General features: G+C 31.9%; 1 long non-coding RNA gene across 1 annotated transcript; it reads left to right on the forward strand.

Annotated features, from left to right (window-relative positions):
* The first annotated feature begins 970 nt into the window (after window positions 1-970).
* On the forward strand, window positions 971-4,873 carry LOC114762084 (uncharacterized). Its single transcript, XR_003742219.1, has 2 exons — window positions 971-1,067; window positions 4,472-4,873. It is a non-coding gene; the product is annotated as an uncharacterized LOC114762084 (long non-coding RNA).
* The last annotated feature ends 9,145 nt before the right edge of the window (window positions 4,874-14,018 follow it).

The raw sequence follows: 14,018 nt of genomic DNA on the forward strand, positions 1-14,018 counted from the left end.
TCTTAAATTGTTATTAATTTCAGTTTCTTAAAATATTAAATGCTTAGATATACAATAGTATTCAGATTTATTTTTATATCTGAATTTTCCATTCTCTTAATTTTAATAACTTCTATTTTTATTATTATTTACTTTAAGTGACATATCTAGATAAAAAAATTCTGAAAAATGATTAGGGAGAAAAAAACAAAACCATAAAAAATTTTATGAGTATCATTAATCAATTTGATTTTCATATTATTTGGATTTCACCCTTTGTCTACCTGAAAGATGATACGTAGCTAATTTTTTTTGGTGGAGTTTAAAAAGCTGGAAAAAGTTAAAAAAAATAAAAGAAAATGAGTGAAAATCAAAAGTGCAGCATTTTGACTTTGAATGAGCTCGGCTACTTGCTAGGGTACCATAATCACTTTTTCTTCTTCGGCGTGACTGCTAAGGGCGAAGGTAACGGCGGCTTCTTCCTGTGGAATCCTAACCACCAGTACGCCATTAATCATCCAAATTGTTCATCATCGTCGTCAGCCAACATTGACATTCCCTTCATCCACACCAAAAGCCGTGACTTCTTCCTTCATCAAGCTTCGACGGTGATGGCATCCCTCATTATCACCATCGAGCTCAACTTCTTCCTCCAGTACTTCATCATTGCCGTGTTGTCTTCAACAAAGATCTCTGCTCTTCTCCTTGATGTGGAGATTAATTAACCCCTGTGCTAGTTAAGAGAGTTTGAGGCGTAGATTGATTGCGGCTACGATTGAGGTATGAAGTCACGGGGTTCAGGCTCCAGGGGGAATGAATGCTTTTTAAGCTCAGGTCGCTGTTCGTGCTTCAGTCTTCAGTAAGTTATATATATGATTTTTGGTCCCCTAATCTTGCTTCTTCATTCAATCTGTAATAATTTCATATCTCTAATAATTTGAAATCTTATTTTCTTTTGCTATACTGGGTGGATGAGAGTTGAGGATAAATTTTCTTGTTGGTTGTGGGAGTTTTCTCTACAGTAGCTATGGGATCTTTTCTTGCTTCAAGGCCAGCTATTCTCTTCTTGTCACAACCTTTTGCTGAATGTAAGTTATACGATTTTTGGTCCTATTTTGCTGAATACATTGGCTCTGTTTGCTTAATGTTGTGGTGTGCAATTTTAGACCAGCAATTCTCTTCTTGTCACATATGTCGTGTTGAGTGTTGTTTAGTCTTGAGAAGGCTTTCTGTTATCTTAATGCCAATCTGATTCTATGCTCCACCCCCATGACTTTGTAGGATTAAAGTCAGAGCATCTTTGAGTTGAACATTCTATTTTGCTAAATCTGATTCTATTCTGCTAAATGAGTAATATTCTTCTTATCTTAGAGCATCTTTCTTCCCCTAATAGCGTGTCTTCGAGTTGAACATTATTTCAACTTTTCCCCTTAAATGCGTTCTCACACAAATGATTTCCTAATAATTTTAAGTTAATTCCTACTCTTTTAAATTGACTCTAAAAGATACACACACACATATACACTTCCTTATCTTCTCACATTTAAATCCATCCCTGTTGTTGTTTTTCTTTTTCGGCCAACAAATCCATCCTTCTTGTTATCGTTGTTTCAGCGTACACCTCTTTAGTTATTTTTAATCACCTCATAGAACACAAAGTAAAAAAAGACAATTAAAGGTAATTAATGTTCTTATAAATCTTGTGAACTTTCTAATCATGCCCTTAAATGAATGCAAAATAGACTTTCATTATGACCTTCCCTAAACGCAATAGGTATTTTAGGCAGAATAACGTTAATTACGCTTCACATTATTCTACCTTAATGCTGTATAACATGAAAAATAGATATTATCAAAAAAATTTTGGTAACATGAAACAGGTGGAATTAAATAACTAATTTATAAATATTAAAAGATATATTGTTAAATTAGTTGTTTATAAAAAAGGGTAACGATTTTTCTAAAATATTTCCTTTAATCTTTGCATTGGAAACTACATATATGTACCTTGTTTGCTTTTGATTCTAACAATTTACATCGGATTCTTCTCCATTATAATGGTAGTTCCAGAAAATCGAAGATGGATGTATAATAGAATTGATCCAAGTACTAAATGGGTTATAGTAGATTTCAAGCGAGGTGTTGAGGAGTTTTTTACCTACGCATTTCAATCTCTTTATTCTCAAACATCAGGAGAGCTCAGGTGTCCATGTTTAAAATGTAAATGTAGGTCATATCTAAGTTATGATGAGGTGAAGACACACCTTTATAAAAAAAGGATTTATGCCAGACTACTATATATGGACTAGTCACGGCGAACGATGACCCGAATATCCTTTACCCCTTTGCCCAATGCCAAGAGATGTCCTACTTGGTAACCAGCAAAATCAATATGAGACCATGGTAATAGATGCAGCTGGGCCTAGTTTTTGGGATAACTATAATGAACGACCTGAGGAGATGCCAAATCCTAGTGCAAAAGCATTTTATGACTTGTTGCGTGCTGCACAACAACCTTTGTGGGAAGGGTGTGAGGAGGAATCTCAACTTTCAGTGACTTTACAATTACTGAGTATTAAAGCAACAACGAACATGTCACAACAAAGCTACAGTTTAGTCTTTGAACTAATGCGAAAGACGCAGCCAAAAGACACTCGTATGCTTATAGACTTGTACCAAAGAAAGAAGTTAGTGTCGAAACTAGGTCTTGATTACAAGAAAATTGATTGCTGTGTGAATGGGTGTATGTTGTACTATAAAGTCGATGATAGTGCAACCCAATGTAAATTTTTGTTGCGAGACAAGATATTTGTCCAAAAAATGTCATGGAAGGAAAAAAAACATTGCAAGAAAGCAATTATGGTTCTTACCTCTCATTCCTAGATTGCAAAGGTTGTTTGCTTCTGGAAAAATTGCAAAGGAAATGAGATGGCACTATGAGAACCGTCGAGGTTCTAATATCCTTTCTCACCCCTCTGACGGCCAGGCATGAAAGGTTTTGGATAGCACATATCCAGATTTTGCATATGATCCCAGAAATGTGAGGCTTGGGTTATGTGCTGATGGATTTACGTTATTTGGGCAATCTGGGAGATAATATTCTTGTTGGCCTGTGATTATTACTCCATACAATCTACCACCTGAGATGTGCATGACACGAGAATACATGTTCTTGACCTTGATCATCCCTGGCCCTAGTAATCCTAAAGGAAAAATAGATGTGTATTTGCAACCTTTAATAGATGAATTAAAATTATTGTGAGACGAAGGGGTGCCAACATATGATGCCTCATTGAAACAAAACTTTTGTATGCGTGCTGCTTTACTATGGACAATCAATGACTTTCCTGCTTATGATATGTTGTCTAGTTGGACAACAATGGGAAGATTATCACGTCCTATATGTATGGAGAAGTCAAAAGCATTCCAATTGAAGCATGGGCGAAAATCATCTTTCTTTGATTATCATCGCCAATTTCTTCCCAACAATCACCCATTCAGGAGAAATAAAACCTCTTTTTATAAAAATAGGGCTGAGAACTCAATGCCTCCACCCCGGTTAAGTGGAGAGGAAGTTTGGGAAAGAGTACGCCATGCCCAAGGTTATTAAAAAAATATTATCCCTAGTATAAGGTGAACTCATCGATCTCAATTGGAATATATATATATATATATGTATATATATATTTTCCCGATCCACTACTGATCATTAGGCAATATTCTACCATGTGAGATAGACCATACAGGTTTATATTTATAGTTCTATACCTAAACCTCTCTAATAAGTATATTGCCAAAACTTGACTTCTTTAACCAGGTAAAGAAAAAAAAAAGAAGTGTTTTGCTTTGTGTATTGACTCTCGAATATTGTGTTGCAAAGGCACCGATATTGGGGTAGTCGTTGCATAGAAAAAGAGGAAATGCAAAAGTGGTACCTATATATTAACTATATATTAATGTCCAATAACGTTGGTAGCAGTGTATCAAACTCATGCAATGTATTTTTTTTATATATAAATGCATATTAGTATATCAAATTTTTGGTGGATATAGCCTTAAAGAATAAGTTCTAAGCTTGAGAAAACCCGAGCTTTGAGTGAAGAGAGTCTTGAAGTTTGATACGGTGTTCTTTTTCCAATACTATTAAATAGTTCTTCTGGATTTTAAATAGTATTTAGGATTTTTTATTTTCAGTTATCTTTCCTTTCATTTCAAAACTTCCATGTTCTCTTCCCACTGTCCATTCATTTGGCCCTCACACCCAATTACTTATAGGAACTTCCTATACCCTGTTTTTTTTTTTTGGGATAGAATTGGTGAATATGTCATCATATGCTGGAAATTAATGAATTATAGTATCTTTTCTTATCCTTAGTGCAATTTTATTTTTGGACTTGACTTGGTCTGGTTGTTGTTGGGATTAAGTTGAAAAGAATCTTGCCTTCCATAACATGCACTTATCATATACTCCTGTCGTCATTTTGTTTTATAGGATGAGTTCATAAGAAGAAAGATAGAACTAAGTTCTGAAAGAGGCTCTCCAAGCATACAATCTAATCAGGAAGAATTTAACATATGGTTAGATGTTATAGGTGGCAAAAACAAGAAGGGCCGCATCTATGGATTTGGGTCTAAGGCTGATAATGATATTTGTACCCAGAGGTCTTCTCCTTCCATTAACAGCACAAGTATGAATGCCAATGTTGAAACTGAATTGCGCATGAGGATAACGGAGCTTACATAGGAGAATCAGCAAATCAAACAGGAGCATCAAGAGATGAGAGAAAATTATAACAAAATCATGTCTGCATTGGAAGGAATGGGAATTAAACTATCTGAGCCCTCTAGCAGCAATATAAATTTAGGAAATGATAGTTGACAGTTGTTATTATTATTTCTATCTTTTTTTCACACTAGACACTTGACATTTGAAGCATTTGGATGTGGGAAAGACTCTATATATATATGTGTGTGTGTGTATCTTTTAATAGCATGTTTGATTTTTTAACAAATTCAATTATCTTTCATTCCCTCTTAAAAAAACAATTGATCAAATTAAAATAGCACAAAAAAAAATTGAAGGGAAGCAATTTTGCCACGGATTTAGCCACAGGAATTATCCGTGGGCTGGCTGATTAGCCACAGAATTCCGTCTGAAATTCCATGGCTAATCAGTCACGGAATATTCCGTCACAAATTTCGTGACGGAAATGTCCGTTGGTAATTTCTGACGGAATTTCCGTCGGAAATTACCGACAGAATTTATGATTCCATCGCAAATTGATTTAGTGACGGAAAAATTTCCGACGGAATGCTTTCCATCGGTAATTCCTGCCCGCCACAAATCCGTCGGTAATTTTGGTTTCCATCAGTAATTTTGTAGGGCTGCACATGGGCAGGGCTGGGCAGGGCAAACCCCTTGCCCGATGCCCAGCCCGAAAGATGAGCGGGCTGCGTTTTGCAGCCCGCTGCCCGGCCCTGCCCAGTAGAAGCCCTAACCATTTTGGGCAGGGCAAGGACGGGCTGGGCAGGGCGGGCTTTTCTGCCCAGCGTAATGACACCATGCCTTATATCATATGTAGAAAAAAAAATTCAATTATCGTGTTTTGAGACAAGGGAGAGGAAAAAAATTATCACGAATGAGTCTATCACTCATATATATATAAGGCCTATGTAGTCTTGTTCTTCAACTTTCAATTTCTTATGGGAGGTAAAAAAAAATATATTTAATAATTAGAACATTTAATAATCAAGCTAAATCAGTAGTTCAATTCCTTAGTTTATTCATATAGTTGGCAGATTTTTATAATCATGTGAAAGCACAAAATTTGAAAGGTGGTTTTATTTTTCTTTTTCTTTTTTGTTTTAAAAAATTGGATGTAAGAGAAAAAGAAAGAAATTTGACTTGGAGTAATTTAGCATATTGAATCTTATATTTTGATATTTAGCTCTTTTATATAATTATAATTTTATGTTCCTTTCATTTTTTCTAATTTTACCTAATTTTTTTGGCCAAAACAAAAGAGATAATTGCTTAAAATAATATTATCTTATATATATAATTATATATTTTTTCGGGCAGGGCCAAATGGGCAGGGCAACATACCCTGCCCGCGGCCCTGCCCTGCCCGCGAATCAGCCCAGCCCGAAGATGCCCATTTTTGCTTGGGCAGCTTTTTACTGGGCTGGGCTGGGCGCTTTTCTTGCGGGCTCGGGCGGGCTTATTGGGCATGCGGGCCTCATGCACACCCCTAATTTTGTGGGTAATTCTGTCGATAAATCAGTGTTTTTTTGTGGTAGGGCCTTAATGCAACCATGAGGTATTACTCGTCCCGCTTCCCATCTTGTCCGGTCACTGTTTTGTCTTGTCCCAATTTTTTTTCCCGTCCCATTGCACACGCCATCTCATGAAAAGTAAGCGAAAAAGGTATAGCGGAGAGAATGCATGCATAAAGCGCATTATATACGGATAAGAAGAGACGGAGATATAGGCTTTTCAATATATACTATCATCCTATTTTTTTTATCTTATATCTCATAATTCCAAGAGGTCCCTTATATATAGTATTGTTTTGTTTAAATTGTTATTTCTTTTATTTTGAAAATTCAAAGGCAAGAGCAAGTTGTTTTGATTTTTGGTCCAAATGTTTCCGACACACGTTATTATCTTTTAATTGACAAAAAGCATCACTGTCCCACTTTAAACAGTTACTTTATCTTCTTGTGATGTTTATACTGGTTACTTTATCTTCTAGATGAAATGAGTATGTCATATTACCAAGAAACTGAAAAACTGGTCAAGACAGTAGATTAAATATTAGTGGGTTAGATCAGAGTTGGGGTCAAACTAGTGAGGAATAAAAAAATTAAAAGTTAATTTAAATTCTTATGAAGCCATCCAAAAGACTAAATATTAATTTAGTACTTTGAATCTCTAACAAAATAATCATATACTTATATTTTCTTTTCAATTTCTCTACAATTTTCTTAACAAATTGATATTATAATATCATACTATTAAAATCACTAAATATTTATTCTAGCAAAATATCAAAATAGATTTATGGTAACAAAATATTCCTATCTACAATCCTTTAGTCACTAAACTAATAATCCTTTTTCGTATTAAAACAACATTTTTAAATATATATATATATATATATATATATAAACAGGTTAACCCATCAAACCGGTTGGGTTAGCTTGGTTACATCAAGTCACCCCTCGAGTTGACTCCACTGCTGGTTTTTGCCACCAACCAGGTGACCAGTTGTTTCTGGTCTAGTTCGGTCTTCAATACTATGCATATTACACACTTGGATTATATGTTTTTAGTTTTTAAAATTTAAATAGCTATTGCAAAATTGCATTATCATCTTTTTATTACCACTCACATCTCTGTTATACTTTCTATTAAGGGTTTAAACGTACGACCTTACACTTAAAAACTAAAAACATTAAGTGGTTTTACAAAAAAAAAAGAAAAAAAAAAGAAGTGTGTCTCTTGTCAACAAAGTTAATGGAATTTGGATTAGCTTTTTAAAAATAATTTTATAAAGTCCAAAGTAAATATGTGAGATAAATTGTCTCAACTTGTGTGAAAATACCTTTTTTAATTTCTTATATGGGTTGCCAAATAGAAGACCTAGGCAACAAATGTATTAGTTTTTTTTTTTTTTCTATCCCACGCATACGATAATTATTTGAATGAATGTGACTTATTTGAGAGGCCACATTTAATGTTTCACAGTGACTTGAACATGATTGTTTTCGTAGCACAATACCTATGCCTAGTTAAAAAAAAAAAAAGAATTACATATGACAAAAAATAAAATTTGTGTCATACGATAAGATTCGGGATTGCTATCAGTGAAAAAACACGGTTGAAATATCACATCATGCAAAGAATATTTAAAAGATCAAAGTTCAACGAAGCAATAAGTGAAGAGAGTGAAACCAACCCCCACCCCAATTTGTCGTTTGCCATGCCTTTTCCTATCTGAAGCTTCGCTGCATTTCACTTCCAGGGCTTCCACGGTTTGTGGAAGGATTTAGTTTTTAATTGCATATTTTCTTCTATAGATTGTGTTGGTTATGTGACGACACCATACAGCTGGTATAAAGTTGTCATCAAGCATATTGGAAAAGTATGAACTAATTAAAGTTCAAGTTATAGCTTTAGAAAAATTTAGAAATGAATTATGACACTACCATATATTGAAAAGGAAATTAATAAATATTTCCTTGTTAACTAAGACTCATCCTACATAAGTACATTACTTGCAAGAAGAGAGATATCACTCATAAATGACTTCCAGTTAATTATTTTCCCAGCAAAGCATATGTTTATTAGGTCAGAAAAGATTCCTACAAAAGTATGTACAATATAAATTAGGGTTAATATAATTTTTATTTGTTTTCATTTGGATTTTGGTCTCCTGGGTTTTCTTCCATCTAAAACATTGGTTCTTATAATTTAATAATAACCTGGACTATTTTTCCCTTGAGGAATCAAAACCTATTATTTGAAATTTGAGAGACTAAAATTAAAATGAGTATAAATTTAAAGGACTAAAGATTGTATTAACATGATCAATTATATCAAAGCAGAGTGGGAATAGTAGAAATGCAAACAAGGGTATAAGTATAAAAGTAAGAGCAGAAATTAAGTTGGACTTGTATTGTAATTTATAAATGATCGCGTGAGTTACTTTTTGAATTTCATGTACGCACAAACACCATGTGCGGCTATTTTTTGTGCAAGGAAAAAGATATTTAATAGCCACCAAACTAAGCGTTGGGTTGATTAATAAGGATTGTACCAGTGATTTAGTGGGGGGGGGGGAGCTATTTAATATTGTTCTTCATCATAAAGTTGTTATTTATAGGAATAAAGCATAATGATCGTGGGGCTGTAAAGTAATAATAATTTAACACTTAGTGGTAGACTTGACTATGATGAGCTGGGTTGGTTTGTGTGGTTTCTCTGATGATAGATGCTGATATTTATTTGCTTCTACCTTCCTTTTACTGTTACCTTCAGATCCACCCCTCCTCTATTTTCAGGCAATTTATTCAAATCTCTCTCTCTCTGTCTCACTCTGAAAATAACCTTCTTGTTTCTCTTTTGTTACCGTTATTTTAACTCAGTGTCCAATTAGAAAATGGTGAAAGATCCAAAATTCCTGAGATTTTCTGAAGTTTTAACTTCTCTCTAGTTACTGAGTCCATATATTAATCTAGATGGGTTGGCTAGTTTGTGCCTTTAAGAGAGAGAGAGAGAGGGAGAGAGAGATAATGGTTTGATGTTTAAAGAATCTGTGTTCTGTGAATTAGATGGCGAGCTCGTTTGAGGTTTAATCACTATCCACACTTAAATTTACTATCCTATCCTCTTCTTCTTTCTTCTTCCTGGTCAAGTCAACAAGTTAGAGAGAGTACTCTTGAAAAATAATACTTTTAAATTTTAATATAAGATGAGATCTAATGTGTGTTGTAAATGAGTTTTATATTAAGAATCAGAGTGAGTAAGCTCCAAATTTTGAATCATTTTCTAGCGTTGTTTTCCAAAGTTTTAGCTAATTATTTTATATAACTTAAGAAAATTATTTAACGCTGGTACTTTACATAAATCAATGTCATGTTATAGAAGTATTTTTATTCTTGTAATAGCAAGGATAAAGGGGAGTATTATTTCAATTATAAACAATTTATTTCATTTCGCTTCAATTTATTACCATTAATACTATCCTATCTCTCTTTTTTAGACAGCATGCCAGCAACTTCGCTTTTCCCCCACATTTGCTTTTGTTGTTTTCTTTTTGGGGGGAAAAATACAAGAAAAGTTAGGAGGCCCCTCTTCTCAGGAGGGCATGACATTCGCATGAGGACGTCATGCTCCAATAATTGTGCGGCTCCTGTGGGCCTTCTCCCTCCCTCCCTCCCTCCCTCGCTTTCGGGTTTTTAAAACACTTGTACCAAAAACAAGTATGCGTGTTTGTTGCCACGTTTGAGTGGCATTTAAGGGGCTTTTAGGAGCTAAAAACACTTTTGGCAAGTTTATTAGTGTTTGGAGTAGCTTGAAAAGTTAAGTGTTTATATCAAAATGGCAAGATTAAACTGACTTATGCAAACGTGAAAAAACTAACTTTTATTTCAACCTATTCATGCAAACGTGAGTTAGCATAAAAGTTAGTTAGTATAATGTGATTTATGTTTGGATTGATGATTATAAAAAATTAGTTTAAAAAGTTAAAACTTATTTGGATTATTGATGAAAAAATAAGTTTAGATGTAAAATGATTGAAAATGATATGAATTATATTAAATAATACATATTTATATTATATGTACATAATGTAATAATTTTAAGAATAATATTAAAATTAATTGTCAAAATAGCTTAGAAGGAGGCCATGTATTATTGGAAAGTTTGTAAAATATACTTTGTCATATTTTAACTAAAAAGTTAACTTTAACAATTTTTTTTATGAGTCAAACATAAAAATCAAAATGAAAATAAAAATTATAATTGTTAATTAGTGAAATTTTCTAATTTTTTTAGCTACAAACTATTAGTTATAAAAATAATAGTGACTAAAAACAAAATAAAAATAGTAACAGGTACTTCAATATTCATGAAAAGGGGTGAGAAACAATGTGTGTCAAGGAGAAGATGGGCATGTAAAAATTTTTAACGCTGGGTGTGATGCTATCGCTGAGAAAAGCAGCAAAAGGTCATGTTGGCTTTTCCAGCACGGCTGACCCAAACAAGCAAAAACTCTCGAATGAGCTTCAAACTTTCAATTCACAAATTCCTAAGCACATTTAAGGGGTGTTTAGAAGTACTTTTGCACACAATAAGATAAATTCCTTCATTTATTTACTTCATATACTGTAAAAATATTTTTAAAATTATGATTTTGATTCTATCTGAACATCCCCTTAGGTCTATAAACGTTGATCCAAACGAGTGCTATACCATTGGAAAATTAGAGAGAGAAGGAAAAAATGTGGGTACTACTTTAAAAAATTTATTATCATGGAAAGAGAAGTCAAGAGAGAATAAATTAATTGTTACTCCTCAAATCCTATTTATAAGATAGAGAGAGAAGAAAACTTTTTATCTTATTTATAAGCAGGAGAGAGAATTTTTTTCCTTTGAATATACACCTTCTGTCTCTTTTTATAAGCAATATAGGATTCCATTGCATAGATTAAAAGTTAGTTAAAGACAATAAATAGATAAAAATTGCAAGTTTTTTCCCTCTAAAACACTCTTATTTATAGGGGAGAGAATATAAGAAAAAGAATAAAAAATTATTATAATAAAGAAAATTATGAAAGTGAGAGAATGTGTGATGGAAAGAGATGATGGTTTGGAAAATGAGATAATAAATATATTAAATATTAAGATAAGTAATTAATGAGGTAAATTAGGAAATTTGCTACAAAAATTTAAGACCACTTATAAATGTTGCTTATATTTAGAGACAAAAGGAGGATGGTAATTGTTACTTATAAAAAGAGACAGAGGGACTAGAATTTTACACTTCATTTATTATTTACTGACTTTATTTTCATGATATATAATTTATATTAACTAAGGATAAAGTTGAAAACTTGTTAAATTATAAATGAGAGTTAATAAAGTTTAAAGTTTTTCTTAGTTTGCTTGAAATATATTAAAAGTGACTTATAAATAAGACCATAAGAATAGTCCTTCTAATCCATAACATAAGATGTTAGTTAAACTTCTTTCACAAAATAGGGAATGTTAGTTAAATCATTAAATATGTTTTAATTTTTTTGAGTTGCATGATTTAGCTATTTGATGCTTGCATTTTGAACTAAAAGGAGTATTATTTAATAAATTCATGCATTTTTTGGTTGTTTTACAACTAAACTTGCATTTTTAATAATAATTTAAACAAGTTTATTTTCACTAATTGGCTTACTTACAAAGCTAATCCAAACAACTTTTCTATTTTTACAAACAAACTTTTATAAAATCCTATCCAAACATAAATCATATTACTTAATCTAATTTTTACCCAATCTAATTTTTTAAAAGTCAAATTAAAAATAAGTTACTTATTTTACTGTTAATTCAAACGGACCCTATATATATGGAAGCTTTTTAAATTAAGTTTAAGGTTTATCTAATAACCTGATCTTATTTTTCATGGCTATTCAATATTTTAATATTTTTCACAATGCATTCAGTTTTGTGATCTTATTTTCTTAATACATCCAACTTTGTAATCTTTTTTTTTTTTAGCTACACCTAGTATCCATAACTTTTAAAATATTAAATGCTTCTAATTAAGATCCTAGATTTACCTTTACCTTTCTAATTATCCTTAAAAATAGTACTTATATGTTATAAATAACAACGCTTTATTCTTAACTTTTTTGGGAAAATGACACAAAAATGATACTTGAACTTGAAAATGCCAAAATGGTCATTTGAATTTGCAAAATCCCAATTTAGTCACACGTGACCAATTTGGTATCTATAAATTTGCTGAAATGATCATATTCCCCTTTATTTTATTTATTATTTTTAAAAAACCAAAGCCCTCACTGGCCAACTGGTTGTCGGAGCTCTAGTGCTAGCGGTGGCAATTGTCACTAAAGCTTCGGCCTTGGCAATGGCAGCTGTCACCAAAGCTTTGGCTACCGAAAATAATTTTTTTGAAAATTTTTACAATTTCAGTATAACGGCTAACAACTTTTGTAACACTATTAATAACTTCAGTATAACAGCTAGAAACAGGTTTTTTGGAAAATTCAATGATTGGTCACTAGAGCTCTAGTAGCCAGAAACAATTTTTTTGAAAATTTTTACAATTTCAGTCTAGCGATTAACAACATTTTTAACAGCTTTAGTATAGCAGTTAACAATAAGTTTCCCAGAAAATTCAAAAAGTAGCATTTTTACAACTTCAGTAATGCTGTTAACAAGTTCTATAACTCTATTGACAATTTTGGTATAATATTTAACAACAAGTTTTTTTAAAAATTCCAAAAAAAAACATTTTTACAAACTTTAGTAACTACTTTTTTTTTGTTGAAAATTTTTATAATTTCAGTATAATGGTTAACAACTTTTGTAACGCTATTAACAATTTTAGTATAGTAGTTAACAACAAGTTTTTTGGGAAATTCAACAATTAGTCACCGAAGCTTCGGCGACCCAAAACAATTTTTCTGAAAATTTTTACAATTTCAATATAACAGTTAACAACTTTTGTAACGCTATTAACAATTTCAGTATAGTAGTTAACAATATGTGTTTTGAAAAATTCAAAAAGTAGCATTTTTACAACTTCAGTAATGCCATTAACAAGTTCCGTAACTCTATAAACAACTTCGATATAGCATTTAACAACAAGTTTTCTTAAAAATTCAAAAAAAATGGAATTTTTACAACTTTAGCAACTACTTTTTTAAAAAAAAATTTACAACTTTAATATAACGGCTAACAACTTTTATAACATCGTTAACAACTTCAACATAGCAGTTAACAATAGGTTTTTTAGAAAATTCAGTAAGTAGCATTTTTATAACTTTAGTAATGCCATTAATAAGTTCTATAACTCTATTAATAATTTCAGTGTAGTATTTAACAACAGGTTTTCTTAAAAATTCAAAAAAAGGGCATTTTTACAACTTTAACAACTACCTTTTTTAAGAAAAAAATTTTTATAACTTCAGTATAACGGTTAACAACTTTCGTAACGCTATTAGCAACTTCTATATAGCAGTTAACAATATGTTTTTCGGGAAATTCAATAATTGATTGCCGAAGCTCCAGTGGCTGGAAACTATTTTTTCTGAAAATTTTTACAACTTTAGTATAACAGTTAATAACTTTTGTAATGCTATTAATAAGTTTAGTATAGTGGTTAACAACATGTTTTTCAGAAAATTGTTAATAGCATTATAAAAATTGTTAACCGTTACACTGAAATTGTTAATAGCGTTACAAAAGTTGTTAACCATTACATTGAAGTTGTAAAAATTTTCAAAAAAAT

This window comes from Neltuma alba, unplaced genomic scaffold (genome assembly GCF_004799145.2).
Source record: "Neltuma alba isolate B1F8T4 unplaced genomic scaffold, ASM479914v2 tig00011186_pilon, whole genome shotgun sequence".
NCBI classification, from domain to species: Eukaryota; Viridiplantae; Streptophyta; class Magnoliopsida; order Fabales; family Fabaceae; genus Neltuma; species Neltuma alba.